We start from the raw sequence: 27,521 nt of genomic DNA on the forward strand, positions 1-27,521 counted from the left end.
CCTGGCCCCCAGGCTCAGGGGCAAGGGCCGGGAGAGAGCACCACCCCGAAGCGCTTTTCTCCCGGGCTTGGGAGCATTGTGCGCGGCTGGCGGGAACAGCCGGCCAGAGTGCTTGCAAAGCGGCCTTTGGAGGCAGCCGGGGAGGTCTTCCAGCAGGAGAGGGCCGGTTGTGCTCAGAGGCCCCACAGGCCAGGGGCAGGACCCAGCAGGGCCCCTGCCCCTGGCCAGCCTTGCCCAGGCCTTGCTGGCCTCCGGGGGTACTGCCCCAGCAAGGGGCAGGCTGCGGGGGACTGGGTCCAGACATGCCCGGGCGCCTCCCCAGGCTCATCCCCGCTGGTGCCTTTCCCCTGGGCCTAGGCCTCGCTTGAGGCCTCCTTGGAGAGGAGGTTGCTGGCAGGGGCTGTCTCCACACTGCAAGGTGCTGGAGCTCAGAGGGCCTCGTCAGAGGGAAGGGACCAGCAAGGGGCTGGATGCCCAAGACCTCTTTGGCCCAGCAGCCTCAGGGCAGCAGGGAGAGTAAGAGGCCCAGGGGGCCCCTCGGTCGGCTCTGCCCCTTCCCACACAGGCGGCCAGCCCAGCAGCTGCCTGACAGACTCTGGCTCCCCCGAGCTCTCTGCCGGTGCAGGGGGCAGGAACAGACGTGTGCATGTGGTTCTGCCTCGGCCTGGGAGTGTGGACCCCCTGCCTGGCCCCCAGGCTCAGGGGCAAGGGCCGGGAGAGAGCACCACCCCGAAGCGCTTTTCTCCCGGGCTTGGGAGCATTGTGCGCGGCTGGCGGGAACAGCCGGCCAGAGTGCTTGCAAAGCGGCCTTTGGAGGCAGCCGGGGAGGTCTTCCAGCGGGAGAGGGCCGGTTGTGCTCAGAGGCCCCACAGGCCAGGGGCAGGACCCAGCAGGGCCCCTGCCCCTGGCCAGCCTTGCCCAGGCCTTCCTGGCCTCCGGGGGTACTGCCCCAGCAAGGGGCAGGCTGCGGGGGACTGGGTCCAGACATGCCCGGGCGCCTCCCCAGGCTCATCCCCGCTGGTGCCTTTCCCCTGGGCCTAGGCCTCGCTTGAGGCCTCCTTGGAGAGGAGGTTGCTGGCAGGGGCTGTCTCCACACTGCAAGGTGCTGGAGCTCAGAGGGCCTCGTCAGAGGGAAGGGACCAGCAAGGGGCTGGATGCCCAAGACCTCTTTGGCCCAGCAGCCTCAGGGCAGCAGGGAGAGCAAGAGGCCCAGGGGGCCCCTCGGTCGGCTCTGCCCCTTCCCACACAGGCGGCCAGCCCAGCAGCTGCCTGACAGACTCTGGCTCCCCCGAGCTCTCTGCCGGTGCAGGGGGCAGGAACAGACGTGTGCATGTGGTTCTGCCTTGGCCTGGGAGTGTGGACCCCCTGCCTGGCCCCCAGGCTCAGGGGCAAGGGCCGGGAGAGAGCACCACCCCGAAGCGCTTTTCTCCCGGGCTTGGGAGCATTGTGCGCGGCTGGCGGGAACAGCCGGCCAGAGTGCTTGCAAAGCGGCCTTTGGAGGCAGCCGGGGAGGTCTTCCAGCGGGAGAGGGCCGGTTGTGCTCAGAGGCCCCACAGGCCAGGGGCAGGACCCAGCAGGGCCCCTGCCCCTGGCCAGCCTTGCCCAGGCCTTGCTGGCCTCCGGGGGTACTGCCCCAGCAAGGGGCAGGCTGCGGGGGACTGGGTCCAGACATGCCCGGGCGCCTCCCCAGGCTCATCCCCGCTGGTGCCTTTCCCCTGGGCCTAGGCCTCGCTTGAGGCCTCCTTGGAGAGGAGGTTGCTGGCAGGGGCTGTCTCCACACTGCAAGGTGCTGGAGCTCAGAGGGCCTCGTCAGAGGGAAGGGACCAGCAAGGGGCTGGATGCCCAAGACCTCTTTGGCCCAGCAGCCTCAGGGCAGCAGGGAGAGCAAGAGGCCCAGGGGGCCCCTCGGTCGGCTCTGCCCCTTCCCACACAGGCGGCCAGCCCAGCAGCTGCCTGACAGACTCTGGCTCCCCCGAGCTCTCTGCCGGTGCAGGGGGCAGGAACAGACGTGTGCATGTGGTTCTGCCTTGGCCTGGGAGTGTGGACCCCCTGCCTGGCCCCCAGGCTCAGGGGCAAGGGCCGGGAGAGAGCACCACCCCGAAGCGCTTTTCTCCCGGGCTTGGGAGCATTGTGCGCGGCTGGCGGGAACAGCCGGCCAGAGTGCTTGCAAAGCGGCCTTTGGAGGCAGCCGGGGAGGTCTTCCAGCGGGAGAGGGCCGGCTGTGCTCAGAGGCCCCACAGGCCAGGGGCAGGACCCAGCATGGCCCCTGCCCCTGGCCAGCCTTGCCCTGGCCTTCCTGGCCTTCGGGGGTACTGCCCCAGCAAGGGGCAGGCTGCGGGGGACTGGGTGCAGACATGCCGGGGCGCCTCCCCAGGCTCATCCCCGCTGGTGCCTTTCCCCTGGGCCTAGGCCTCGCTTGAGGCCTCCTTGGAGAGGAGGTTGCTGGCAGGGGCTGTCTCCACACTGCAAGGTGCTGGAGCTCAGAGGGCCTCGTCAGAGGGAAGGGACCAGCAAGGGGCTGGATGCCCAAGACCTCTTTGGCCCAGCAGCCTCAGGGCAGCAGGGAGAGCAAGAGGCCCAGGGGGCCCCTAGGTCGGCTCTGCCCCTTCCCACACAGGCGGCCAGCCCAGCAGCTGCCTGATAGACTCTGGCTCCCCCGAGCTCTCTGCCGGTGCAGGGGGCAGGAACAGACGTGTGCATGTGGTTCTGCCTCGGCCTGGGAGTGTGGACCCCCTGCCTGGCCCCCAGGCTCAGGGGCAAGGGCCGGGAGAGAGCACCACCCCGAAGCGCTTTTCTCCCGGGCTTGGGAGCATTGTGCGCGGCTGGCGGGAACAGCCGGCCAGAGTGCTTGCAAAGCGGCCTTTGGAGGCAGCCGGGGAGGTCTTCCAGCGGGAGAGGGCCGGTTGTGCTCAGAGGCCCCACAGGCCAGGGGCAGGACCCAGCAGGGCCCCTGCCCCTGGCCAGCCTTGCCCAGGCCTTCCTGGCCTCCGGGGGTACTGCCCCAGCAAGGGGCAGGCTGCGGGGGACTGGGTCCAGACATGCCCGGGCGCCTCCCCAGGCTCATCCCCGCTGGTGCCTTTCCCCTGGGCCTAGGCCTCACTTGAGGCCTCCTTGGAGAGGAGGTTGCTGGCAGGGGCTGTCTCCACACTGCAAGGTGCTGGAGCTCAGAGGGCCTCGTCAGAGGGAAGGGACCAGCAAGGGGCTGGATGCCCAAGACCTCTTTGGCCCAGCAGCCTCAGGGCAGCAGGGAGAGCAAGAGGCCCAGGGGGCCCCTCGGTCGGCTCTGCCCCTTCCCACACAGGCGGCCAGCCCAGCAGCTGCCTGACAGACTCTGGCTCCCCCGAGCTCTCTGCCGGTGCAGGGGGCAGGAACAGACGTGTGCATGTGGTTCTGCCTTGGCCTGGGAGTGTGGACCCCCTGCCTGGCCCCCAGGCTCAGGGGCAAGGGCCGGGAGAGAGCACCACCCCGAAGCGCTTTTCTCCCGGGCTTGGGAGCATTGTGCGCGGCTGGCGGGAACAGCCGGCCAGAGTGCTTGCAAAGCGGCCTTTGGAGGCAGCCGGGGAGGTCTTCCAGCGGGAGAGGGCCGGTTGTGCTCAGAGGCCCCACAGGCCAGGGGCAGGACCCAGCAGGGCCCCTGCCCCTGGCCAGCCTTGCCCAGGCCTTGCTGGCCTCCGGGGGTACTGCCCCAGCAAGGGGCAGGCTGCGGGGGACTGGGTCCAGACATGCCCGGGCGCCTCCCCAGGCTCATCCCCGCTGGTGCCTTTCCCCTGGGCCTAGGCCTCGCTTGAGGCCTCCTTGGAGAGGAGGTTGCTGGCAGGGGCTGTCTCCACACTGCAAGGTGCTGGAGCTCAGAGGGCCTCGTCAGAGGGAAGGGACCAGCAAGGGGCTGGATGCCCAAGACCTCTTTGGCCCAGCAGCCTCAGGGCAGCAGGGAGAGCAAGAGGCCCAGGGGGCCCCTCGGTCGGCTCTGCCCCTTCCCACACAGGCGGCCAGCCCAGCAGCTGCCTGACAGACTCTGGCTCCCCCGAGCTCTCTGCCGGTGCAGGGGGCAGGAACAGACGTGTGCATGTGGTTCTGCCTTGGCCTGGGAGTGTGGACCCCCTGCCTGGCCCCCAGGCTCAGGGGCAAGGGCCGGGAGAGAGCACCACCCCGAAGCGCTTTTCTCCCGGGCTTGGGAGCATTGTGCGCGGCTGGCGGGAACAGCCGGCCAGAGTGCTTGCAAAGCGGCCTTTGGAGGCAGCCGGGGAGGTCTTCCAGCGGGAGAGGGCCGGCTGTGCTCAGAGGCCCCACAGGCCAGGGGCAGGACCCAGCATGGCCCCTGCCCCTGGCCAGCCTTGCCCTGGCCTTCCTGGCCTTCGGGGGTACTGCCCCAGCAAGGGGCAGGCTGCGGGGGACTGGGTGCAGACATGCCCGGGCGCCTCCCCAGGCTCATCCCCGCTGGTGCCTTTCCCCTGGGCCTAGGCCTCGCTTGAGGCCTCCTTGGAGAGGAGGTTGCTGGCAGGGGCTGTCTCCACACTGCAAGGTGCTGGAGCTCAGAGGGCCTCGTCAGAGGGAAGGGACCAGCAAGGGGCTGGATGCCCAAGACCTCTTTGGCCCAGCAGCCTCAGGGCAGCAGGGAGAGCAAGAGGCCCAGGGGGCCCCTAGGTCGGCTCTGCCCCTTCCCACACAGGCGGCCAGCCCAGCAGCTGCCTGATAGACTCTGGCTCCCCCGAGCTCTCTGCCGGTGCAGGGGGCAGGAACAGACGTGTGCATGTGGTTCTGCCTCGGCCTGGGAGTGTGGACCCCCTGCCTGGCCCCCAGGCTCAGGGGCAAGGGCCGGGAGAGAGCACCACCCCGAAGCGCTTTTCTCCCGGGCTTGGGAGCATTGTGCGCGGCTGGCGGGAACAGCCGGCCAGAGTGCTTGCAAAGCGGCCTTTGGAGGCAGCCGGGGAGGTCTTCCAGCGGGAGAGGGCCGGTTGTGCTCAGAGGCCCCACAGGCCAGGGGCAGGACCCAGCAGGGCCCCTGCCCCTGGCCAGCCTTGCCCAGGCCTTCCTGGCCTCCGGGGGTACTGCCCCAGCAAGGGGCAGGCTGCGGGGGACTGGGTCCAGACATGCCCGGGCGCCTCCCCAGGCTCATCCCCGCTGGTGCCTTTCCCCTGGGCCTAGGCCTCGCTTGAGGCCTCCTTGGAGAGGAGGTTGCTGGCAGGGGCTGTCTCCACACTGCAAGGTGCTGGAGCTCAGAGGGCCTCGTCAGAGGGAAGGGACCAGCAAGGGGCTGGATGCCCAAGACCTCTTTGGCCCAGCAGCCTCAGGGCAGCAGGGAGAGCAAGAGGCCCAGGGGGCCCCTCGGTCGGCTCTGCCCCTTCCCACACAGGCGGCCAGCCCAGCAGCTGCCTGACAGACTCTGGCTCCCCCGAGCTCTCTGCCGGTGCAGGGGGCAGGAACAGACGTGTGCATGTGGTTCTGCCTTGGCCTGGGAGTGTGGACCCCCTGCCTGGCCCCCAGGCTCAGGGGCAAGGGCCGGGAGAGAGCACCACCCCGAAGCGCTTTTCTCCCGGGCTTGGGAGCATTGTGCGCGGCTGGCGGGAACAGCCGGCCAGAGTGCTTGCAAAGCGGCCTTTGGAGGCAGCCGGGGAGGTCTTCCAGCGGGAGAGGGCCGGTTGTGCTCAGAGGCCCCACAGGCCAGGGGCAGGACCCAGCAGGGCCCCTGCCCCTGGCCAGCCTTGCCCAGGCCTTGCTGGCCTCCGGGGGTACTGCCCCAGCAAGGGGCAGGCTGCGGGGGACTGGGTCCAGACATGCCCGGGCGCCTCCCCAGGCTCATCCCCGCTGGTGCCTTTCCCCTGGGCCTAGGCCTCGCTTGAGGCCTCCTTGGAGAGGAGGTTGCTGGCAGGGGCTGTCTCCACACTGCAAGGTGCTGGAGCTCAGAGGGCCTCGTCAGAGGGAAGGGACCAGCAAGGGGCTGGATGCCCAAGACCTCTTTGGCCCAGCAGCCTCAGGGCAGCAGGGAGAGCAAGAGGCCCAGGGTGCCCCTAGGTCGGCTCTACCCCTTCCCACACAGGCGGCCAGCCCAGCAGCTGCCTGACAGACTCTGGCTCCCCCGAGCTCTCTGCCGGTGCAGGGGGCAGGAACAGACGTGTGCATGTGGTTCTGCCTTGGCCTGGGAGTGTGGACCCCCTGCCTGGCCCCCAGGCTCAGGGGCAAGGGCCGGGAGAGAGCACCACCCCGAAGCGCTTTTCTCCCGGGCTTGGGAGCATTGTGCGCGGCTGGCGGGAACAGCCGGCCAGAGTGCTTGCAAAGCGGCCTTTGGAGGCAGCCGGGGAGGTCTTCCAGCGGGAGAGGGCCGGCTGTGCTCAGAGGCCCCACAGGCCAGGGGCAGGACCCAGCATGGCCCCTGCCCCTGGCCAGCCTTGCCCTGGCCTTCCTGGCCTTCAGGGGTACTGCCCCAGCAAGGGGCAGGCTGCGGGGGACTGGGTGCAGACATGCCCGGGCGCCTCCCCAGGCTCATCCCCGCTGGTGCCTTTCCCCTGGGCCTAGGCCTCGCTTGAGGCCTCCTTGGAGAGGAGGTTGCTGGCAGGGGCTGTCTCCACACTGCAAGGTGCTGGAGCTCAGAGGGCCTCGTCAGAGGGAAGGGACCAGCAAGGGGCTGGATGCCCAAGACCTCTTTGGCCCAGCAGCCTCAGGGCAGCAGGGAGAGCAAGAGGCCCAGGGGGCCCCTAGGTCGGCTCTGCCCCTTCCCACACAGGCGGCCAGCCCAGCAGCTGCCTGATAGACTCTGGCTCCCCCGAGCTCTCTGCCGGTGCAGGGGGCAGGAACAGACGTGTGCATGTGGTTCTGCCTCGGCCTGGGAGTGTGGACCCCCTGCCTGGCCCCCAGGCTCAGGGGCAAGGGCCGGGAGAGAGCACCACCCCGAAGCGCTTTTCTCCCGGGCTTGGGAGCATTGTGCGCGGCTGGCGGGAACAGCCGGCCAGAGTGCTTGCAAAGCGGCCTTTGGAGGCAGCCGGGGAGGTCTTCCAGCGGGAGAGGGCCGGTTGTGCTCAGAGGCCCCACAGGCCAGGGGCAGCACCCAGCAGGGCCCCTGCCCCTGGCCAGCCTTGCCCAGGCCTTCCTGGCCTCCGGGGGTACTGCCCCAGCAAGGGGCAGGCTGCGGGGGACTGGGTCCAGACATGCCCGGGCGCCTCCCCAGGCTCATCCCCGCTGGTGCCTTTCCCCTGGGCCTAGGCCTCGCTTGAGGCCTCCTTGGAGAGGAGGTTGCTGGCAGGGGCTGTCTCCACACTGCAAGGTGCTGGAGCTCAGAGGGCCTCGTCAGAGGGAAGGGACCAGCAAGGGGCTGGATGCCCAAGACCTCTTTGGCCCAGCAGCCTCAGGGCAGCAGGGAGAGCAAGAGGCCCAGGGTGCCCCTAGGTCGGCTCTGCCCCTTCCCACACAGGCGGCCAGCCCAGCAGCTGCCTGACAGACTCTGGCTCCCCCGAGCTCTCTGCCGGTGCAGGGGGCAGGAACAGACGTGTGCATGTGGTTCTGCCTTGGCCTGGGAGTGTGGAGCCCCTGCCTGGCCCCCAGGCTCAGGGGCAAGGGCCGGGAGAGAGCACCACCCCGAAGCGCTTTTCTCCCGGGCTTGGGAGCATTGTGCGCGGCTGGCGGGAACAGCCGGCCAGAGTGCTTGCAAAGCGGCCTTTGGAGGCAGCCGGGGAGGTCTTCCAGCGGCAGAGGGCCGGTTGTGCTCAGAGGCCCCACAGGCCAGGGGCAGGACCCAGCAGGGCCCCTGCCCCTGGCCAGCCTTGCCCAGGCCTTCCTGGCCTCCGGGGGTACTGCCCCAGCAAGGGGCAGGCTGCGGGGGACTGGGTCCAGACATGCCCGGGCGCCTCCCCAGGCTCATCCCCGCTGGTGCCTTTCCCCTGGGCCTAGGCCTCGCTTGAGGCCTCCTTGGAGAGGAGGTTGCTGGCAGGGGCTGTCTCCACACTGCAAGGTGCTGGAGCTCAGAGGGCCTCGTCAGAGGGAAGGGACCAGCAAGGGGCTGGATGCCCAAGACCTCTTTGGCCCAGCAGCCTCAGGGCAGCAGGGAGAGCAAGAGGCCCAGGGGGCCCCTAGGTCGGCTCTGCCCCTTCCCACACAGGCGGCCAGCCCAGCAGCTGCCTGATAGACTCTGGCTCCCCCGAGCTCTCTGCCGGTGCAGGGGGCAGGAACAGACGTGTGCATGTGGTTCTGCCTCGGCCTGGGAGTGTGGACCCCCTGCCTGGCCCCCAGGCTCAGGGGCAAGGGCCGGGAGAGAGCACCACCCCGAAGCGCTTTTCTCCCGGGCTTGGGAGCATTGTGCGCGGCTGGCGGGAACAGCCGGCCAGAGTGCTTGCAAAGCGGCCTTTGGAGGCAGCCGGGGAGGTCTTCCAGCGGGAGAGGGCCGGTTGTGCTCAGAGGCCCCACAGGCCAGGGGCAGCACCCAGCAGGGCCCCTGCCCCTGGCCAGCCTTGCCCAGGCCTTCCTGGCCTCCGGGGGTACTGCCCCAGCAAGGGGCAGGCTGCGGGGGACTGGGTCCAGACATGCCCGGGCGCCTCCCCAGGCTCATCCCCGCTGGTGCCTTTCCCCTGGGCCTAGGCCTCGCTTGAGGCCTCCTTGGAGAGGAGGTTGCTGGCAGGGGCTGTCTCCACACTGCAAGGTGCTGGAGCTCAGAGGGCCTCGTCAGAGGGAAGGGACCAGCAAGGGGCTGGATGCCCAAGACCTCTTTGGCCCAGCAGCCTCAGGGCAGCAGGGAGAGCAAGAGGCCCAGGGTGCCCCTAGGTCGGCTCTGCCCCTTCCCACACAGGCGGCCAGCCCAGCAGCTGCCTGACAGACTCTGGCTCCCCCGAGCTCTCTGCCGGTGCAGGGGGCAGGAACAGACGTGTGCATGTGGTTCTGCCTTGGCCTGGGAGTGTGGAGCCCCTGCCTGGCCCCCAGGCTCAGGGGCAAGGGCCGGGAGAGAGCACCACCCCGAAGCGCTTTTCTCCCGGGCTTGGGAGCATTGTGCGCGGCTGGCGGGAACAGCCGGCCAGAGTGCTTGCAAAGCGGCCTTTGGAGGCAGCCGGGGAGGTCTTCCAGCGGCAGAGGGCCGGTTGTGCTCAGAGGCCCCACAGGCCAGGGGCAGGACCCAGCAGGGCCCCTGCCCCTGGCCAGCCTTGCCCAGGCCTTCCTGGCCTCCGGGGGTACTGCCCCAGCAAGGGGCAGGCTGCGGGGGACTGGGTCCAGACATGCCCGGGCGCCTCCCCAGGCTCATCCCCGCTGGTGCCTTTCCCCTGGGCCTAGGCCTCGCTTGAGGCCTCCTTGGAGAGGAGGTTGCTGGCAGGGGCTGTCTCCACACTGCAAGGTGCTGGAGCTCAGAGGGCCTCGTCAGAGGGAAGGGACCAGCAAGGGGCTGGATGCCCAAGACCTCTTTGGCCCAGCAGCCTCAGGGCAGCAGGGAGAGCAAGAGGCCCAGGGGGCCCCTCGGTCGGCTCTGCCCCTTCCCACACAGGCGGCCAGCCCAGCAGCTGCCTGACAGACTCTGGCTCCCCCGAGCTCTCTGCCGGTGCAGGGGGCAGGAACAGACGTGTGCATGTGGTTCTGCCTTGGCCTGGGAGTGTGGACCCCCTGCCTGGCCCCCAGGCTCAGGGGCAAGGGCCGGGAGAGAGCACCACCCCGAAGCGCTTTTCTCCCGGGCTTGGGAGCATTGTGCGCGGCTGGCGGGAACAGCCGGCCAGAGTGCTTGCAAAGCGGCCTTTGGAGGCAGCCGGGGAGGTCTTCCAGCGGGAGAGGGCCGGTTGTGCTCGGAGGTCCCACAGGCCAGGGGCAGGACGCAGCAGGGCCCCTGCCCCTGGCCAGCCTTGCCCAGGCCTTCCTGGCATCCGGGGGTACTGCCCCAGCAAGGGGCAGGCTGCGGGGGACTGGGTCCAGACATGCCCGGGCGCCTCCCCAGGCTCATCCCCGCTGGTGCCTTTCCCCTGGGCCTAGGCCTCGCTTGAGGCCTCCTTGGAGAGGAGGTTGCTGGCAGGGGCTGTCTCCACACTGCAAGGTGCTGGAGCTCAGAGGGCCTCGTCGGAGGGAAGGGACCAGCAAGGGGCTGGATGCCCAAGACCTCTTTGGCCCAGCAGCCTCAGGGCAGCAGGGAGAGCAAGAGGCCCAGGGGGCCCCTCGGTCGGCTCTGCCCCTTCCCACACAGGCGGCCAGCCCAGCAGCTGCCTGACAGACTCTGGCTCCCCCGAGCTCTCTGCCGGTGCAGGGGGCAGGAACAGACGTGTGCATGTGGTTCTGCCTTGGCCTGGGAGTGTGGACCCCCTGCCTGGCCCCCAGGCTCAGGGGCAAGGGCCGGGAGAGAGCACCACCCCGAAGCGCTTTTCTCCCGGGCTTGGGAGCATTGTGCGCGGCTGGCGGGAACAGCCGGCCAGAGTGCTTGCAAAGCGGCCTTTGGAGGCAGCCGGGGAGGTCTTCCAGCGGGAGAGGGCCGGTTGTGCTCAGAGGCCCCACAGGCCAGGGGCAGGACGCAGCAGGTCCCCTGCCCCTGGCCAGCCTTGCCCAGGCCTTCCTGGCCTCCGGGGGTACTGCCCCAGCAAGGGGCAGGCTGCGGGGGACTGGGTCCAGACATGCCCGGGCGCCTCCCCAGGCTCATCCCCGCTGGTGCCTTTCCCCTGGGCCTAGGCCTCGCTTGAGGCCTCCTTGGAGAGGAGGTTGCTGGCAGGGGCTGTCTCCACACTGCAAGGTGCTGGAGCTCAGAGGGCCTCGTCAGAGGGAAGGGACCAGCAAGGGGCTGGATGCCCAAGACCTCTTTGGCCCAGCAGCCTCAGGGCAGCAGGGAGAGCAAGAGGCCCAGGGGGCCCCTAGGTCGGCTCTGCCCCTTCCCACACAGGCGGCCAGCCCAGCAGCTGCCTGACAGACTCTGGCTCCCCCGAGCTCTCTGCCGGTGCAGGGGGCAGGAACAGACGTGTGCATGTGGTTCTGCCTTGGCCTGGGAGTGTGGACCCCCTGCCTGGCCCCCAGGCTCAGGGGCAAGGGCCGGGAGAGAGCACCACCCCGAAGCGCTTTTCTCCCGGGCTTGGGAGCATTGTGCGCGGCTGGCGGGAACAGCCGGCCAGAGTGCTTGCAAAGCGGCCTTTGGAGGCAGCCGGGGAGTTCTTCCAGCGGGAGAGGGCCGGTTGTGCTCAGAGGCCCCACAGGCCAGGGGCAGGACCCAGCAGGGCCCCTGCCCCTGGCCAGCCTTGCCCAGGCCTTCCTGGCCTCCGGGGGTACTGCCCGAGCAAGGGGCAGGCTGCGGGGGACTGGGTCCAGACATGCCCGGGCGCCTCCCCAGGCTCATCCCCGCTGGTGCCTTTCCCCTGGGCCTAGGCCTCGCTTGAGGCCTCCTTGGAGAGGAGGTTGCTGGCAGGGGCTGTCTCCACACTGCAAGGTGCTGGAGCTCAGAGGGCCTCGTCAGAGGGAAGGGACCAGCAAGGGGCTGGATGCCCAAGACCTCTTTGGCCCAGCAGCCTCAGGGCAGCAGGGAGAGCAAGAGGCCCAGGGGGCCCCTAGGTCGGCTCTGCCCCTTCCCACACAGGCGGCCAGCCCAGCAGCTGCCTGATAGACTCTGGCTCCCCCGAGCTCTCTGCCGGTGCAGGGGGCAGGAACAGACGTGTGCATGTGGTTCTGCCTCGGCCTGGGAGTGTGGACCCCCTGCCTGGCCCCCAGGCTCAGGGGCAAGGGCCGGGAGAGAGCACCACCCCGAAGCGCTTTTCTCCCGGGCTTGGGAGCATTGTGCGCGGCTGGCGGGAACAGCCGGCCAGAGTGCTTGCAAAGCGGCCTTTGGAGGCAGCCGGGGAGGTCTTCCAGCGGGAGAGGGCCGGTTGTGCTCAGAGGCCCCACAGGCCAGGGGCAGCACCCAGCAGGGCCCCTGCCCCTGGCCAGCCTTGCCCAGGCCTTCCTGGCCTCCGGGGGTACTGCCCCAGCAAGGGGCAGGCTGCGGGGGACTGGGTGCAGACATGCCCGGGCGCCTCCCCAGGCTCATCCCCGCTGGTGCCTTTCCCCTGGGCCTAGGCCTCGCTTGAGGCCTCCTTGGAGAGGAGGTTGCTGGCAGGGGCTGTCTCCACACTGCAAGGTGCTGGAGCTCAGAGGGCCTCGTCAGAGGGAAGGGACCAGCAAGGGGCTGGATGCCCAAGACCTCTTTGGCCCAGCAGCCTCAGGGCAGCAGGGAGAGCAAGAGGCCCAGGGGGCCCCTAGGTCGGCTCTGCCCCTTCCCACACAGGCGGCCAGCCCAGCAGCTGCCTGACAGACTCTGGCTCCCCCGAGCTCTCTGCCGGTGCAGGGGGCAGGAACAGACGTGTGCATGTGGTTCTGCCTTGGCCTGGGAGTGTGGACCCCCTGCCTGGCCCCCAGGCTCAGGGGCAAGGGCCGGGAGAGAGCACCACCCCGAAGCGCTTTTCTCCCGGGCTTGGGAGCATTGTGCGCGGCTGGCGGGAACAGCCGGCCAGAGTGCTTGCAAAGCGGCCTTTGGAGGCAGCCGGGGAGGTCTTCCAGCGGGAGAGGGCCGGTTGTGCTCAGAGGCCCCACAGGCCAGGGGCAGGACCCAGCAGGGCCCCTGCCCCTGGCCAGCCTTGCCCAGGCCTTCCTGGCCTCCGGGGGTACTGCCCCAGCAAGGGGCAGGCTGCGGGGGACTGGGTGCAGACATGCCCGGGCGCCTCCCCAGGCTCATCCCCGCTGGTGCCTTTCCCCTGGGCCTAGGCCTCGCTTGAGGCCTCCTTGGAGAGGAGGTTGCTGGCAGGGGCTGTCTCCACACTGCAAGGGGCTGGAGCTCAGAGGGCCTCGTCAGAGGGAAGGGACCAGCAAGGGGCTGGATGCCCAAGACCTCTTTGGCCCAGCAGCCTCAGGGCAGCAGGGAGAGCAAGAGGCCCAGGGGGCCCCTAGGTCGGCTCTGCCCCTTCCCACACAGGCGGTCAGCCCAGCAGCTGCCTGACAGACTCTGGCTCCCCCGAGCTCTCTGCCGGTGCAGGGGGCAGGAACAGACGTGTGCATGTGGTTCTGCCTTGGCCTGGGAGTGTGGACCCCCTGCCTGGCCCCCAGGCTCAGGGGCAAGGGCCGGGAGAGAGCACCACCCCGAAGCGCTTTTCTCCCGGGCTTGGGAGCATTGTGCGCGGCTGGCGGGAACAGCCGGCCAGAGTGCTTGCAAAGCGGCCTTTGGAGGCAGCCGGGGAGGTCTTCCAGCGGGAGAGGGCCGGTTGTGCTCAGAGGCCCCACAGGCCAGGGGCAGGACCCAGCAGGGCCCCTGCCCCTGGCCAGCCTTGCCCAGGCCTTCCTGGCCTCCGGGGGTACTGCCCCAGCAAGGGGCAGGCTGCGGGGGACTGGGTGCAGACATGCCCGGGCGCCTCCCCAGGCTCATCCCCGCTGGTGCCTTTCCCCTGGGCCTAGGCCTCGCTTGAGGCCTCCTTGGAGAGGAGGTTGCTGGCAGGGGCTGTCTCCACACTGCAAGGTGCTGGAGCTCAGAGGGCCTCGTCAGAGGGAAGGGACCAGCAAGGGGCTGGATGCCCAAGACCTCTTTGGCCCAGCAGCCTCAGGGCAGCAGGGAGAGCAAGAGGCCCAGGGTGCCCCTAGGTCGGCTCTGCCCCTTCCCACACAGGCGGCCAGCCCAGCAGCTGCCTGACAGACTCTGGCTCCCCCGAGCTCTCTGCCGGTGCAGGGGGCAGGAACAGACGTGTGCATGTGGTTCTGCCTTGGCCTGGGAGTGTGGAGCCCCTGCCTGGCCCCCAGGCTCAGGGGCAAGGGCCGGGAGAGAGCACCACCCCGAAGCGCTTTTCTCCCGGGCTTGGGAGCATTGTGCGCGGCTGGCGGGAACAGCCGGCCAGAGTGCTTGCAAAGCGGCCTTTGGAGGCAGCCGGGGAGGTCTTCCAGCGGCAGAGGGCCGGTTGTGCTCAGAGGCCCCACAGGCCAGGGGCAGGACCCAGCAGGGCCCCTGCCCCTGGCCAGCCTTGCCCAGGCCTTCCTGGCCTCCGGGGGTACTGCCCCAGCAAGGGGCAGGCTGCGGGGGACTGGGTCCAGACATGCCCGGGCGCCTCCCCAGGCTCATCCCCGCTGGTGCCTTTCCCCTGGGCCTAGGCCTCGCTTGAGGCCTCCTTGGAGAGGAGGTTGCTGGCAGGGGCTGTCTCCACACTGCAAGGTGCTGGAGCTCAGAGGGCCTCGTCAGAGGGAAGGGACCAGCAAGGGGCTGGATGCCCAAGACCTCTTTGGCCCAGCAGCCTCAGGGCAGCAGGGAGAGCAAGAGGCCCAGGGGGCCCCTCGGTCGGCTCTGCCCCTTCCCACACAGGCGGCCAGCCCAGCAGCTGCCTGACAGACTCTGGCTCCCCCGAGCTCTCTGCCGGTGCAGGGGGCAGGAACAGACGTGTGCATGTGGTTCTGCCTTGGCCTGGGAGTGTGGAGCCCCTGCCTGGCCCCCAGGCTCAGGGGCAAGGGCCGGGAGAGAGCACCACCCCGAAGCGCTTTTCTCCCGGGCTTGGGAGCATTGTGCGCGGCTGGCGGGAACAGCCGGCCAGAGTGCTTGCAAAGCGGCCTTTGGAGGCAGCCGGGGAGGTCTTCCAGCGGGAGAGGGCCGGTTGTGCTCAGAGGCCCCACAGGCCAGGGGCAGGACGCAGCAGGGCCCCTGCCCCTGGCCAGCCTTGCCCAGGCCTTCCTGGCATCCGGGGGTACTGCCCCAGCAAGGGGCAGGCTGCGGGGGACTGGGTCCAGACATGCCCGGGCGCCTCCCCAGGCTCATCCCCGCTGGTGCCTTTGCCCTGGGCCTAGGCCTCGCTTGAGGCCTCCTTGGAGAGGAGGTTGCTGGCAGGGGCTGTCTCCACACTGCAAGGTGCTGGAGCTCAGAGGGCCTCGTCGGAGGGAAGGGACCAGCAAGGGGCTGGATGCCCAAGACCTCTTTGGCCCAGCAGCCTCAGGGCAGCAGGGAGAGCAAGAGGCCCAGGGGGCCCCTCGGTCGGCTCTGCCCCTTCCCACACAGGCGGCCAGCCCAGCAGCTGCCTGACAGACTCTGGCTCCCCCGAGCTCTCTGCCGGTGCAGGGGGCAGGAACAGACGTGTGCATGTGGTTCTGCCTTGGCCTGGGAGTGTGGACCCCCTGCCTGGCCCCCAGGCTCAGGGGCAAGGGCCGGGAGAGAGCACCACCCCGAAGCGCTTTTCTCCCGGGCTTGGGAGCATTGTGCGCGGCTGGCGGGAACAGCCGGCCAGAGTGCTTGCAAAGCGGCCTTTGGAGGCAGCCGGGGAGGTCTTCCAGCGGGAGAGGGCCGGTTGTGCTCAGAGGCCCCACAGGCCAGGGGCAGGACGCAGCAGGTCCCCTGCCCCTGGCCAGCCTTGCCCAGGCCTTCCTGGCCTCCGGGGGTACTGCCCCAGCAAGGGGCAGGCTGCGGGGGACTGGGTCCAGACATGCCCGGGCGCCTCCCCAGGCTCATCCCCGCTGGTGCCTTTCCCCTGGGCCTAGGCCTCGCTTGAGGCCTCCTTGGAGAGGAGGTTGCTGGCAGGGGCTGTCTCCACACTGCAAGGTGCTGGAGCTCAGAGGGCCTCGTCAGAGGGAAGGGAACCAGCAAGGGGCTGGATGCCCAAGACCTCTTTGGCCCAGCAGCCTCAGGGCAGCAGGGAGAGCAAGAGGCCCAGGGGGCCCCTAGGTCGGCTCTGCCCCTTCCCACACAGGCGGCCAGCCCAGCAGGCTGCCTGACAGACTCTGGCTCCCCCGAGCTCTCTGCCGGTGCAGGGGGCAGGAACAGACCGTGGTGCATGTGGTTCTGCCTTGGCCTGGGAGTGTGGACCCCCTGCCTGGCCCCAGGCTCAGGGGCAAGGGCCGGGAGAGAGCACCACCCCGAAGCGCTTTTCTCCCGGGCTTGGGAGCATTGTGCGCGGCTGGCGGGAACAGCCGGCCAGAGTGCTTGCAAAGCGGCCCTTTGGAGGCAGCCGGGGAGTTCTTCCAGCGGGAGAGGGCCGGTTGTGCTCAGAGGCCCCACAGGCAGGGGCAGGACCCAGCAGGGCCCCTGCCCCTGGCCAGCCTTGCCCAGGCCTTCCTGGCCTCCGGGGGGTACTGCCCCAGCAAGGGGCAGGCTGCGGGGGACTGGGTCCAGACATGCCCGGGGCGCCTCCCCAGGCTCATCCCCGCTGGTGCCTTTCCCCTGGGCCTAGGCCTCGCTTGAGGCCTCCTTGGAGAGGAGGTTGCTGGCAGGGGCTGTCTCCACACTGCAAGGTGCTGGAGCTCAGAGGGCCTCGTCAGAGGGAAGGGACCAGCAGGGGCTGGATGCCCAAGACCTCTTTGGCCCAGCAGCCTCAGGGCAGCAGGGAGAGCAAGAGGCCCAGGGGGCCCTTAGGTCGGCTCTGCCCCCTTCCCACACAGGCGGCCAGCCCAGCAGCTGCCTGACAGACTCTGGCTCCCCGAGCTCTCTGCCGGTGCAGGGGGCAGGAACAGACTTGTGCATGTGGTTCTGCCTTGGCCTGGGAGTGTGGAGCCCCTGCCTGGCCCCCAGGCTCAGGGGCAAGGGCCGGGAGAGAGCACCACCCCGAAGCGCTTTTCTCCCGGGCTTGGGAGCATTGTGCGCGGCTGGCGGGAAACAGCCGCCAGAGTGCTTGCAAAGCGGCCTTTGGAGGCAGCCGGGGAGTTCTTCCAGCGGGAGAGGGCCGGTTGTGCTCAGAGGCCCCACAGGCCAGGGGCAGGACCCAGCAGGGCCCCTGCCCCTGGCCAGCCTTGCCCAGGCCTTCCTGGCCTCCGGGGGTACTGCCCCAGCAAGGGCAGGCTGCGGGGGACCTGGGTCCAGACATGCCCGGGCGCCTCCCCAGGCTCATCCCCGCTGGTGCCTTTCCCCTGGGCCTAGGCCTCGCTTGAGGCCTCCTTGGAGAGGAGGTTGCTGGCAGGGGCTGTCTCCACACTGCAAGGTGCTGGAGCTCAGAGGGCCTCGTCAGAGGGAAGGGACCAGCAAGGGGCTGGATGCCCAAGACCTCTTTGGCCCAGCAGCCTCAGGGCAGCAGGGAGAGCAAGAGGCCCAGGGGCCCCTAGGTCGGCTCTGCCCCTTCCCACACAGGCGGCCAGCCCAGCAGCTGCCTGATAGACTCTGGCTCCCCGAGCTCTCTGCCGGTGCAGGGGCAGGAACAGACGTGGTGGCATGTGGTTCTGCCTCGGCCTGGGAGTGTGGACCCCCTGCCTGGCCCCCAGGCTCAGGGCAAGGGCCGGGAGAGAGCACCACCCCGAAGCGCTTTTCTCCCGGGCTTGGGAGCATTGTGCGCGGCTGGCGGGGAACAGCCGGCCAGAGTGCTTGCAAAGCGGCCTTTGGAGGCAGCCGGGGAGGTCTTCCAGCGGGAGAGGGCCGGTTGTGCTCAGAGGCCCCACAGGCCAGGGGCAGCACCCAGCAGGGCCCCTGCCCCTGGCCAGCCTTGCCCAGGCCTTCCTGGCCTCCGGGGGTACTGCCCCAGCAAGGGGCAGGCTGCGGGGGACTGGGTCCAGACATGCCCGGGCGCCTCCCCAGGCTCATCCCGCTGGTGCCTTTCCCCTGGGCCTAGGCCTCGCTTGAGGCCTCCTTGGAGAGGAGGTTGCTGGCAGGGGCTGTCTCCACACTGCAAGGGGCTGGAGCTCAGAGGGCCTCGTCAGAGGGAAGGGACCAGCAAGGGGCTGGATGCCCAAGACCTCTTTTGGCCCAGCAGCCTCAGGGCAGCAGGGAGAGCAAGAGGCCCAGGGGGCCCCTAGGTCGGCTCTGCCCCTTCCCACACAGGCGGCCAGCCCAGCAGCTGCCTGACAGACTCTGGCTCCCCCGAGCTCTCTGCCGGTGCAGGGGGCAGGAACAGACGTGTGCATGTGGTTCTGCCTTGGCCTGGGAGTGTGGACCCCCTGCCTGGCCCCCAGGCTCAGGGGCAAGGGCCGGGAGAGAGCACCACCCCGAAGCGCTTTTCTCCCGGGCTTGGGAGCATTGTGCGCGGCTGGCGGGAACAGCGGCCAGAGTGCTTGCAAAGCGGCCTTTGGAGCAGCCGGGGAGGTCTTCCAGCGGGAGAGGGCCGGTTGTGCTCAGAGGCCCCACAGGCCAGGGGCAGGACCCAGCAGGGCCCCTGCCCCTGGCCAGCCTTGCCCAGGCCTTCCTGGCCTCCGGGGGTACTGCCCCAGCAAGGGGCAGGCTGCGGGGGACTGGGTGCAGACATGCCCGGGCGCCTCCCCAGGCTCATCCCCGCTGGTGCCTTTCCCCTGGGCCTAGGCCTCGCTTGAGGCCTCCTTGGAGAGGAGGTTGCTGGCAGGGGCTGTCTCCACACTGCAAGGTGCTGGAGCTCAGAGGGCCTCGTCAGAGGGAAGGGACCAGCAAGGGGCTGGATGCCCAAGACCTCTTTGGCCCAGCAGCCTCAGGGCAGCAGGGAGAGCAAGAGGCCCAGGGTGCCCCTAGGTCGGCTCTGCCCCTTCCCACACAGGCGGCCAGCCCAGCAGCTGCCTGACAGACTCTGGCTCCCCCGAGCTCTCTGCCGGTGCAGGGGGCAGGAACAGACGTGTGCATGTGGTTCTGCCTTGGCCTGGGAGTGTGGAGCCCCTGCCTGGCCCCCATGCTCAGGGGCAAGGGCCGGGAGAGAGCACCACCCCGAAGCGCTTTTCTCCCGGGCTTGGGAGCATTGTGCGCGGCTGGCGGGAACAGCCGGCCAGAGTGCTTGCAAAGCGGCCTTTGGAGGCAGCCGGGGAGGTCTTCCAGCGGCAGAGGGGCCGGTTGTGCTCAGAGGCCCCACAGGCCAGGGGCAGGACCCAGCAGGGCCCCTGCCCCTGGCCAGCCTTGCCCAGGCCTTCCTGGCCTCCGGGGGTACTGCCCCAGCAAGGGGCAGGCTGCGGGGGACTGGGTCCAGACATGCCCGGGCGCCTCCCCAGGCTCATCCCCGCTGGTGCCTTTCCCCTGGGCCTAGGCCTCGCTTGAGGCCTCCTTGGAGAGGAGGTTGCTGGCAGGGGCTGTCTCCACACTGCAAGGTGCTGGAGCTCAGAGGGCCTCGTCAGAGGGAAGGGACCAGCAAGGGCTGGATGCCCAAGACCTCTTTGGCCCAGCAGCCTCAGGGCAGCAGGGAGAGCAAGAGGCCCAGGGGGCCCCTCGGTCGGCTCTGCCCCTTCCCACACAGGCGGCCAGCCCAGCAGCTGCCTGACAGACTCTGGCTCCCCCGAGCTCTCTGCCGGTGCAGGGGGCAGGAACAGACGTGTGCATGTGGTTCTGCCTTGGCCTGGGAGTGTGGAGCCCCTGCCTGGCCCCCAGGCTCAGGGGCAAGGGCCGGGAGAGAGCACCACCCCGAAGCGCTTTTCTCCCGGGCTTGGGAGCATTGTGCGCGGCTGGCGGGAACAGCCGGCCAGAGTGCTTGCAAAGCGGCCTTTGGAGGCAGCCGGGGAGGTCTTCCAGCGGGAGAGGGCCGGTTGTGCTCAGAGGCCCCACAGGCCAGGGGCAGGACGCAGCAGGGCCCCTGCCCCTGGCCAGCCTTGCCCAGGCCTTCCTGGCCTCCGGGGGTACTGCCCCAGCAAGGGGCAGGCTGCGGGGGACTGGGTCCAGACATGCCCGGGCGCCTCCCCAGGCTCATCCCCGCTGGTGCCTTTCCCCTGGGCCTAGGCCTCGCTTGAGGCCTCCTTGGAGAGGAGGTTGCTGGCAGGGGCTGTCTCCACACTGCAAGGTGCTGGAGCTCAGAGGGCCTCGTCGGAGGGAAGGGACCAGCAAGGGGCTGGATGCCCAAGACCTCTTTGGCCCAGCAGCCTCAGGGCAGCAGGGAGAGCAAGAGGCCCAGGGGGCCCCTCGGTCGGCTCTGCCCCTTCCCACACAGGCGGCCAGCCCAGCAGCTGCCTGACAGACTCTGGCTCCCCCGAGCTCTCTGCCGGTGCAGGGGGCAGGAACAGACGTGTGCATGTGGTTCTGCCTTGGCCTGGGAGTGTGGAGCCCCTGCCTGGCCCCCAGGCTCAGGGGCAAGGGCCGGGAGAGAGCACCACCCCGAAGCGCTTTTCTCCCGGGCTTGGGAGCATTGTGCGCGGCTGGCGGGAACAGCCGGCCAGAGTGCTTGCAAAGCGGCCTTTGGAGGCAGCCGGGGAGGTCTTCCAGCGGGAGAGGGCCGGTTGTGCTCAGAGGCCCCACAGGCCAGGGGCAGGACGCAGCAGGTCCCCTGCCCCTGGCCAGCCTTGCCCAGGCCTTCCTGGCCTCCGGGGGTACTGCCCCAGCAAGGGGCAGGCTGCGGGGGACTGGGTCCAGACATGCCCGGGCGCCTCCCCAGGCTCATCCCCGCTGGTGCCTTTCCCCTGGGCCTAGGCCTCACTTGAGGCCTCCTTGGAGAGGAGGTTGCTGGCAGGGGCTGTCTCCACACTGCAAGGTGCTGGAGCTCAGAGGGCCTCGTCAGAGGGAAGGGACCAGCAAGGGGCTGGATGCCCAAGACCTCTTTGGCCCAGCAGCCTCAGGGCAGCAGGGAGAGCAAGAGGCCCAGGGGGCCCCTCGGTCGGCTCTGCCCCTTCCCACACAGGCGGCCAGCCCAGCAGCTGCCTGACAGACTCTGGCTCCCCCGAGCTCTCTGCCGGTGCAGGGGGCAGGAACAGACGTGTGCATGTGGTTCTGCCTTGGCCTGGGAGTGTGGACCCCCTGCCTGGCCCCCAGGCTCAGGGGCAAGGGCCGGGAGAGAGCACCACCCCGAAGCGCTTTTCTCCCGGGCTTGGGAGCATTGTGCGCGGCTGGCGGGAACAGCCGGCCAGAGTGCTTGCAAAGCGGCCTTTGGAGGCAGCCGGGGAGTTCTTCCAGCGGGAGAGGGCCGGTTGTGCTCAGAGGCCCCACAGGCCAGGGGCAGGACCCAGCAGGGCCCCTGCCCCTGGCCAGCCTTGCCCAGGCCTTCCTGGCCTCCGGGGGTACTGCCCCAGCAAGGGGCAGGCTGCGGGGGACTGGGTCCAGACATGCCCGGGCGCCTCCCCAGGCTCATCCCCGCTGGTGCCTTTCCCCTGGGCCTAGGCCTCGCTTGAGGCCTCCTTGGAGAGGAGGTTGCTGGCAGGGGCTGTCTCCACACTGCAAGGTGCTGGAGCTCAGAGGGCCTCGTCAGAGGGACGGGACCAGCAAGGGGCTGGATGCCCAAGACCTCTTTGGCCCAGCAGCCTCAGGGCAGCAGGGAGAGCAAGAGGCCCAGGGGGCCCTTAGGTCGGCTCTGCCCCTTCCCACACAGGCGGCCAGCCCAGCAGCTGCCTGACAGACTCTGGCTCCCCCGAGCTCTCTGCCGGTGCAGGGGGCAGGAACAGACTTGTGCATGTGGTTCTGCCTTGGCCTGGGAGTGTGGACCCCCTGCCTGGCCCCCAGGCTCAGGGGCAAGGGCCGGGAGAGAGCACCACCCCGAAGCGCTTTTCTCCCGGGCTTGGGAGCATTGTGCGCGGCTGGCGGGAACAGCCGGCCAGAGTGCTTGCAAAGCGGCCTTTGGAGGCAGCCGGGGAGGTCTTCCAGCGGGAGAGGGCTGGTTGTGCTCAGAGGCCCCACAGGCCAGGGGCAGGACCCAGCATGTCCCCTGCCCCTGGCCAGCCTTGCCCAGGCCTTCCTGGCCTCCGGGGGTACTGCCCCAGCAAGGGGCAGGCTGCGGGGGACTGGGTCCAGACATGCCCGGGCGCCTCCCCAGGCTCATCCCCGCTGGTGCCTTTCCCCTGGGCCTAGGCCTCGCTTGAGGCCTCCTTGGAGAGGAGGTTGCTGGCAGGGGCTGTCTCCACACTGCAAGGTGCTGGAGCTCAGAGGGCCTCGTCAGAGGGAAGGGACCAGCAAGGGGCTGGATGCCCAAGACCTCTTTGGCCCAGCAGCCTCAGGGCAGCAGGGAGAGCAAGAGGCCCAGGGGGCCCCTCGGTCGGCTCTGCCCCTTCCCACACAGGCGGCCAGCCCAGCAGCTGCCTGACAGACTCTGGCTCCCCCGAGCTCTCTGCCGGTGCAGGGGGCAGGAACAGACGTGTGCATGTGGTTCTGCCTTGGCCTGGGAGTGTGGACCCCCTGCCTGGACCCCAGGCTCAGGGGCAAGGGCCGGGAGAGAGCACCACCCCGAAGCGCTTTTCTCCCGGGCTTGGGAGCATTGTGCGCGGCTGGCGGGAACAGCTGGCCAGAGTGCTTGCAAAGCGGCCTTTGGAGGCAGCCGGGGAGGTCTTCCAGCGGGAGAGGGCCGGTTGTGCTCAGAGGCCCCACAGGCCAGGGGCAGCACCCAGCAGGGCCCCTGCCCCTGGCCAGCCTTGCCCAGGCCTTCCTGGCCTCCGGGGGTACTGCCCCAGCAAGGGGCAGGCTGCGGGGGACTGGGTCCAGACATGCCCGGGCGCCTCCCCAGGCTCATCCCCGCTGGTGCCTTTCCCCTGGGCCTAGGCCTCGCTTGAGGCCTCCTTGGAGAGGAGGTTGCTGGCAGGGGCTGTCTCCACACTGCAAGGTGCTGGAGCTCAGAGGGCCTCGTCAGAGGGAAGGGACCAGCAAGGGGCTGGATGCCCAAGACCTCTTTGGCCCAGCAGCCTCAGGGCAGCAGGGAGAGCAAGAGGCCCAGGGGGCCCCTAGGTCGGCTCTGCCCCTTCCCACACAGGCGGCCAGCCCAGCAGCTGCCTGACAGACTCTGGCTCCCCCGAGCTCTCTGCCGGTGCAGGGGGCAGGAACAGACGTGTGCATGTGGTTCTGCCTTGGCCTGGGAGTGTGGACCCCCTGCCTGGCCCCCAGGCTCAGGGGCAAGGGCCGGGAGAGAGCACCACCCCGAAGCGCTTTTCTCCCGGGCTTGGGAGCATTGTGCGCGGCTGGCGGGAACAGCCGGCCAGAGTGCTTGCAAAGCGGCCTTTGGAGGCAGCCGGGGAGGTCTTCCAGCGGGAGAGGGCCGGTTGTGCTCAGAGGCCCCACAGGCCAGGGGCAGGACCCAGCAGGGCCCCTGCCCCTGGCCAGCCTTGCCCAGGCCTTCCTGGCCTCCGGGGGTACTGCCCCAGCAAGGGGCAGGCTGCGGGGGACTGGGTCCAGACATGCCCGGGCGCCTCCCCAGGCTCATCCCCGCTGGTGCCTTTCCCCTGGGCCTAGGCCTCGCTTGAGGCCTCCTTGGAGAGGAGGTTGCTGGCAGGGGCTGTCTCCACACTGCAAGGTGCTGGAGCTCAGAGGGCCTCGTCAGAGGGAAGGGACCAGCAAGGGGCTGGATGCCCAAGACCTCTTTGGCCCAGCAGCCTCAGGGCAGCAGGGAGAGCAAGAGGCCCAGGGTGCCCCTCGGTCGGCTCTGCCCCTTCCCACACAGGCGGCCAGCCCAGCAGCTGCCTGACAGACTCTGGCTCCCCCGAGCTCTCTGCCGGTGCAGGGAGCAGGAACAGACGTGTGCATGTGGTTCTGCCTTGGCCTGGGAGTGTGGACCCCCTGCCTGGCCCCCAGGCTCAGGGGCAAGGGCCGGGAGAGAGCACCACCCCGAAGCGCTTTTCTCCCGGGCTTGGGAGCATTGTGCGCGGCTGGCGGGAACAGCCGGCCAGTGTGCTTGCAAAGCGGCCTTTGGAGGCAGCCGGGGAGGTCTTCCAGCGGCAGAGGGCCGGATGTGCTCAGAGGCCCCACAGGCCAGGGGCAGGACCCAGCAGGGCCCCTGCCCCTGGCCAGCCTTGCCCAGGCCTTCCTGGCCTCCGGGGGTACTGCCCCAGCAAGGGGCAGGCTGCGGGGGACTGGGTGCAGACATGCCCGGGCGCCTCCCCAGGCTCATCCCCGCTGGTGCCTTTCCCCTGGGCCTAGGCCTCGCTTGAGGCCTCCTTGGAGAGGAGGTTGCTGGCAGGGGCTGTCTCCACACTGCAAGGTGCTGGAGCTCAGAGGGCCTCGTCAGAGGGAAGGGACCAGCAAGGGGCTGGATGCCCAAGACCTCTTTGGCCCAGCAGCCTCAGGGCAGCAGGGAGAGCAAGAGGCCCAGGGGGCCCCTCGGTCGGCTCTGCCCCTTCCCACACAGGCGGCCAGCCCAGCAGCTGCCTGACAGACTCTGGCTCCCCCGAGCTCTCTGCCGGTGCAGGGGGCAGGAACAGACGTGTGCATGTGGTTCTGCCTTGGCCTGGGAGTGTGGACCCCCTGCCTGGCCCCCAGGCTCAGGGGCAAGGGCCGGGAGAGAGCACCACCCCGAAGCGCTTTTCTCCCGGGCTTGGGAGCATTGTGCGCGGCTGGCGGGAACAGCCGGCCAGAGTGCTTGCAAAGCGGCCTTTGGAGGCAGCCGGGGAGGTCTTCCAGCGGGAGAGGGCCGGCTGTGCTCAGAGGCCCCACAGGCCAGGGGCAGGACCCAGCATGGCCCCTGCCCCTGGCCAGCCTTGCCCAGGCCTTCCTGGCCTCCGAGGTTGCTGCCCCAGCAAGGGGCAGGCTGCGGGGGACTGGGTCCAGACATGCCCGGGCGCCTCCCCAGGCTCATCCCCGCTGGTGCCTTTCCCCTGGGCCTAGGCCTCGCTTGAGGCCTCCTTGGAGAGGAGGTTGCTGGCAGGGGCTGTCTCCACACTGCAAGGTGCTGGAGCTCAGAGGGCCTCGTCAGAGGGAAGGGACCAGCAAGGGGCTGGATGCCCAAGACCTCTTTGGCCCAGCAGCCTCAGGGCAGCAGGGAGAGCAAGAGGCCCAGGGGGCCCCTAGGTCGGCTCTGCCCCTTCCCACACAGGCGGCCAGCCCAGCAGCTGCCTGATAGACTCTGGCTCCCCCGAGCTCTCTGCCGGTGCAGGGGGCAGGAACAGACGTGTGCATGTGGTTCTGCCTCGGCCTGGGAGTGTGGACCCCCTGCCTGGCCCCCAGGCTCAGGGGCAAGGGCCGGGAGAGAGCACCACCCCGAAGCGCTTTTCTCCCGGGCTTGGGAGCATTGTGCGCGGCTGGCGGGAACAGCCGGCCAGAGTGCTTGCAAAGCGGCCTTTGGAGGCAGCCGGTGAGGTCTTACAGCGGGAGAGGGCCGGTTGTGCTCAGAGGCCCCACAGGCCAGGGGCAGGACCCAGCAGGGCCCCTGCCCCTGGCCAGCCTTGCCCAGGCCTTCCTGGCCTCCGGGGGTACTGCCCCAGCAAGGGGCAGGCTGCGGGGGACTGGGTCCAGACATGCCCGGGCGCCTCCCCAGGCTCATCCCCGCTGGTGCCTATCCCCTGGGCCTAGGCCTCGCTTGAGGCCTCCTTGGAGAGGAGGTTGCTGGCAGGGGCTGTCTCCACACTGCAAGGTGCTGGAGCTCAGAGGGCCTCGTCAGAGGGAAGGGACCAGCAAGGGGCTGGATGCCCAAGACCTCTTTGGCCCAGCAGCCTCAGGGCAGCAGGGAGAGCAAGAGGCCCAGGGTGCCCCTAGGTCGGCTCTGCCCCTTCATACACAGGCGGCCAGCCCAGCAGCTGCCTGACAGACTCTGGCTCCCCCGAGCTCTCTGCCGGTGCAGGGGGCAGGAACAGACGTGTGCATGTGGTTCTGCCTTGGCCTGGGAGTGTGGACCCCCTGCCTGGCCCCCAGGCTCAGGGGCAAGGGCCGGGAGAGAGCACCACCCCGAAGCGCTTTTCTCCCGGGCTTGGGAGCATTGTGCGCGGCTGGCGGGAACAGCCGGCCAGAGTGCTTGCAAAGCGGCCTTTGGAGGAAGCCGGGGAGGTCTTCCAGCGGGAGAGGGCCGGTTGTGCTCAGAGGCCCCACTGGCCAGGGGCAGGACCCAGCAGGGCCCCTGCCCCTGGCCAGCCTTGCCCAGGCCTTCCTGGCCTCCGGGGGTACTGCCCCAGCAAGGGGCAGGCTGCGGGGGACTGGGTGCAGACATGCCCGGGCGCCTCCCCAGGCTCATCCCCGCTGGTGCCTTTCCCCTGGGCCTAGGCCTCGCTTGAGGCCTCCTTGGAGAGGAGGTGGCTGGCAGGGGCTGTCTCCACACTGCAAGGTGCTGGAGCTCAGAGGGCCTGGTCAGAGGGAAGGGACCAGCAAGGGGCTGGATGCCCAAGACCTCTTTGGCCCAGCAGCCTCAGGGCAGCAGGGAGAGCAAGAGGCCCAGGGGGCCCCTAGGTCGGCTCTGCCCCTTCCCACACAGGCGGCCAGCCCAGCAGCTGCCTGACAGACTCTGGCTCCCCCGAGCTCTCTGCCGGTGCAGGGGGCAGGAACAGACGTGTGCATGTGGTTCTGCCTTGGCCTGGGAGTGTGGACCCCCTGCCTGGCCCCCAGGCTGAGGGGCAAGGGCCGGGAGAGAGCACCACCCCGAAGCGCTTTTCTCCCGGGCTTGGGAGCATTGTGCGCGGCTGGCGGGAACAGCCGGCCAGAGTGCTTGCAAAGCGGCCTTTGGAGGCAGCCGGGGAGGTCTTCCAGCGGGAGAGGGCCGGTTGTGCTCAGAGGCCCCACAGGCCAGGGGCAGGACCCAGCAGGGCCCCTGCCCCTGGCCAGCCTTGCCCAGGCCTTCCTGGCCTCCGGGGGTACTGCCCCAGCAAGGGGCAGGCTGCGGGGGACTGGGTGCAGACATGCCCGGGCGCCTCCCCAGGCTCATCCCCGCTGGTGCCTTTCCCCTGGGCCTAGGCCTCGCTTGAGGCCTCCTTGGAGAGGAGGTTGCTGGCAGGGGCTGTCTCCACACTGCAAGGTGCTGGAGCTCAGAGGGCCTCGTCAGAGGGAAGGGACCAGCAAGGGGCTGGATGCCCAAGACCTCTTTGGCCCAGCAGCCTCAGGGCAGCAGGGAGAGCAAGAGGCCCAGGGGGCCCCTAGGTCGGCTCTGCCCCTTCCCACACAGGCGGCCAGCCCAGCAGCTGCCTGACAGACTCTGGCTCCCCCGAGCTCTCTGCCGGTGCAGGGGGCAGGAACAGACGTGTGCATGTGGTTCTGCCTTGGCCTGGGAGTGTGGACCCCCTGCCTGGCCCCCAGGCTCAGGGGCAAGGGCCGGGAGAGAGCACCACCCCGAAGCGCTTTTCTCCCGGGCTTGGGAGCATTGTGCGCGGCTGGCGGGAACAGCCGGCCAGAGTGCTTGCAAAGCGGCCTTTGGAGGCAGCCGGGGAGGTCTTCCAGCGGGAGAGGGCCGGTTGTGCTCAGAGGCCCCACAGGACAGGGGCAGGACCCAGCAGGGCCCCTGCCCCTGGCCAGCCTTGCCCAGGCCTTCCTGGCCTCCGGGGGTACTGCCCCAGCAAGGGGCAGGCTGCGGGGCACTGGGTCCAGACATGCCCGGGCGCCTCCCCAGGCTCATCCCCGCTGGTGCCTTTCCCCTGGGCCTAGGCCTCGCCTGAGGCCTCCTTGGAGAGGAGGTTGCTGGCAGGGGCTGTCTCCACACTGCAAGGTGCTGGAGCTCAGAGGGCCTCGTCAGAGGGAAGGGACCTGCAAGGGGCTGGATGCCCAAGACCTCTTTGGCCCAGCAGCCTCAGGGCAGCAGGGAGAGCAAGAGGCCCAGGGGGCCCCTAGGTCGGCTCTGCCCCTTCCCACACAGGCGGCCAGCCCAGCAGCTGCCTGACAGACTCTGGCTCCCCCGAGCTCTCTGCCGGTGCAGGGGGCAGGAACAGACGTGTGCATGTGGTTCTGCCTTGGCCTGGGAGTGTGGACCCCCTGCCTGGCCCCCAGGCTCAGGGGCAAGGGCCGGGAGAGAGCACCACCCCGAAGCGCTTTTCTCCCGGGCTTGGGAGCATTGTGCGCGGCTGGCGGGAACAGCCGGCCAGAGTGCTTGCAAAGCGGCCTTTGGAGGCAGCCGGGGAGGTCTTCCAGCGGGAGA

The sequence above is a fragment of the Cervus elaphus genome, chromosome 20 (genome assembly GCF_910594005.1).
Source record: "Cervus elaphus chromosome 20, mCerEla1.1, whole genome shotgun sequence".
In the NCBI taxonomy this organism is placed as follows: domain Eukaryota; kingdom Metazoa; phylum Chordata; class Mammalia; order Artiodactyla; family Cervidae; genus Cervus; species Cervus elaphus.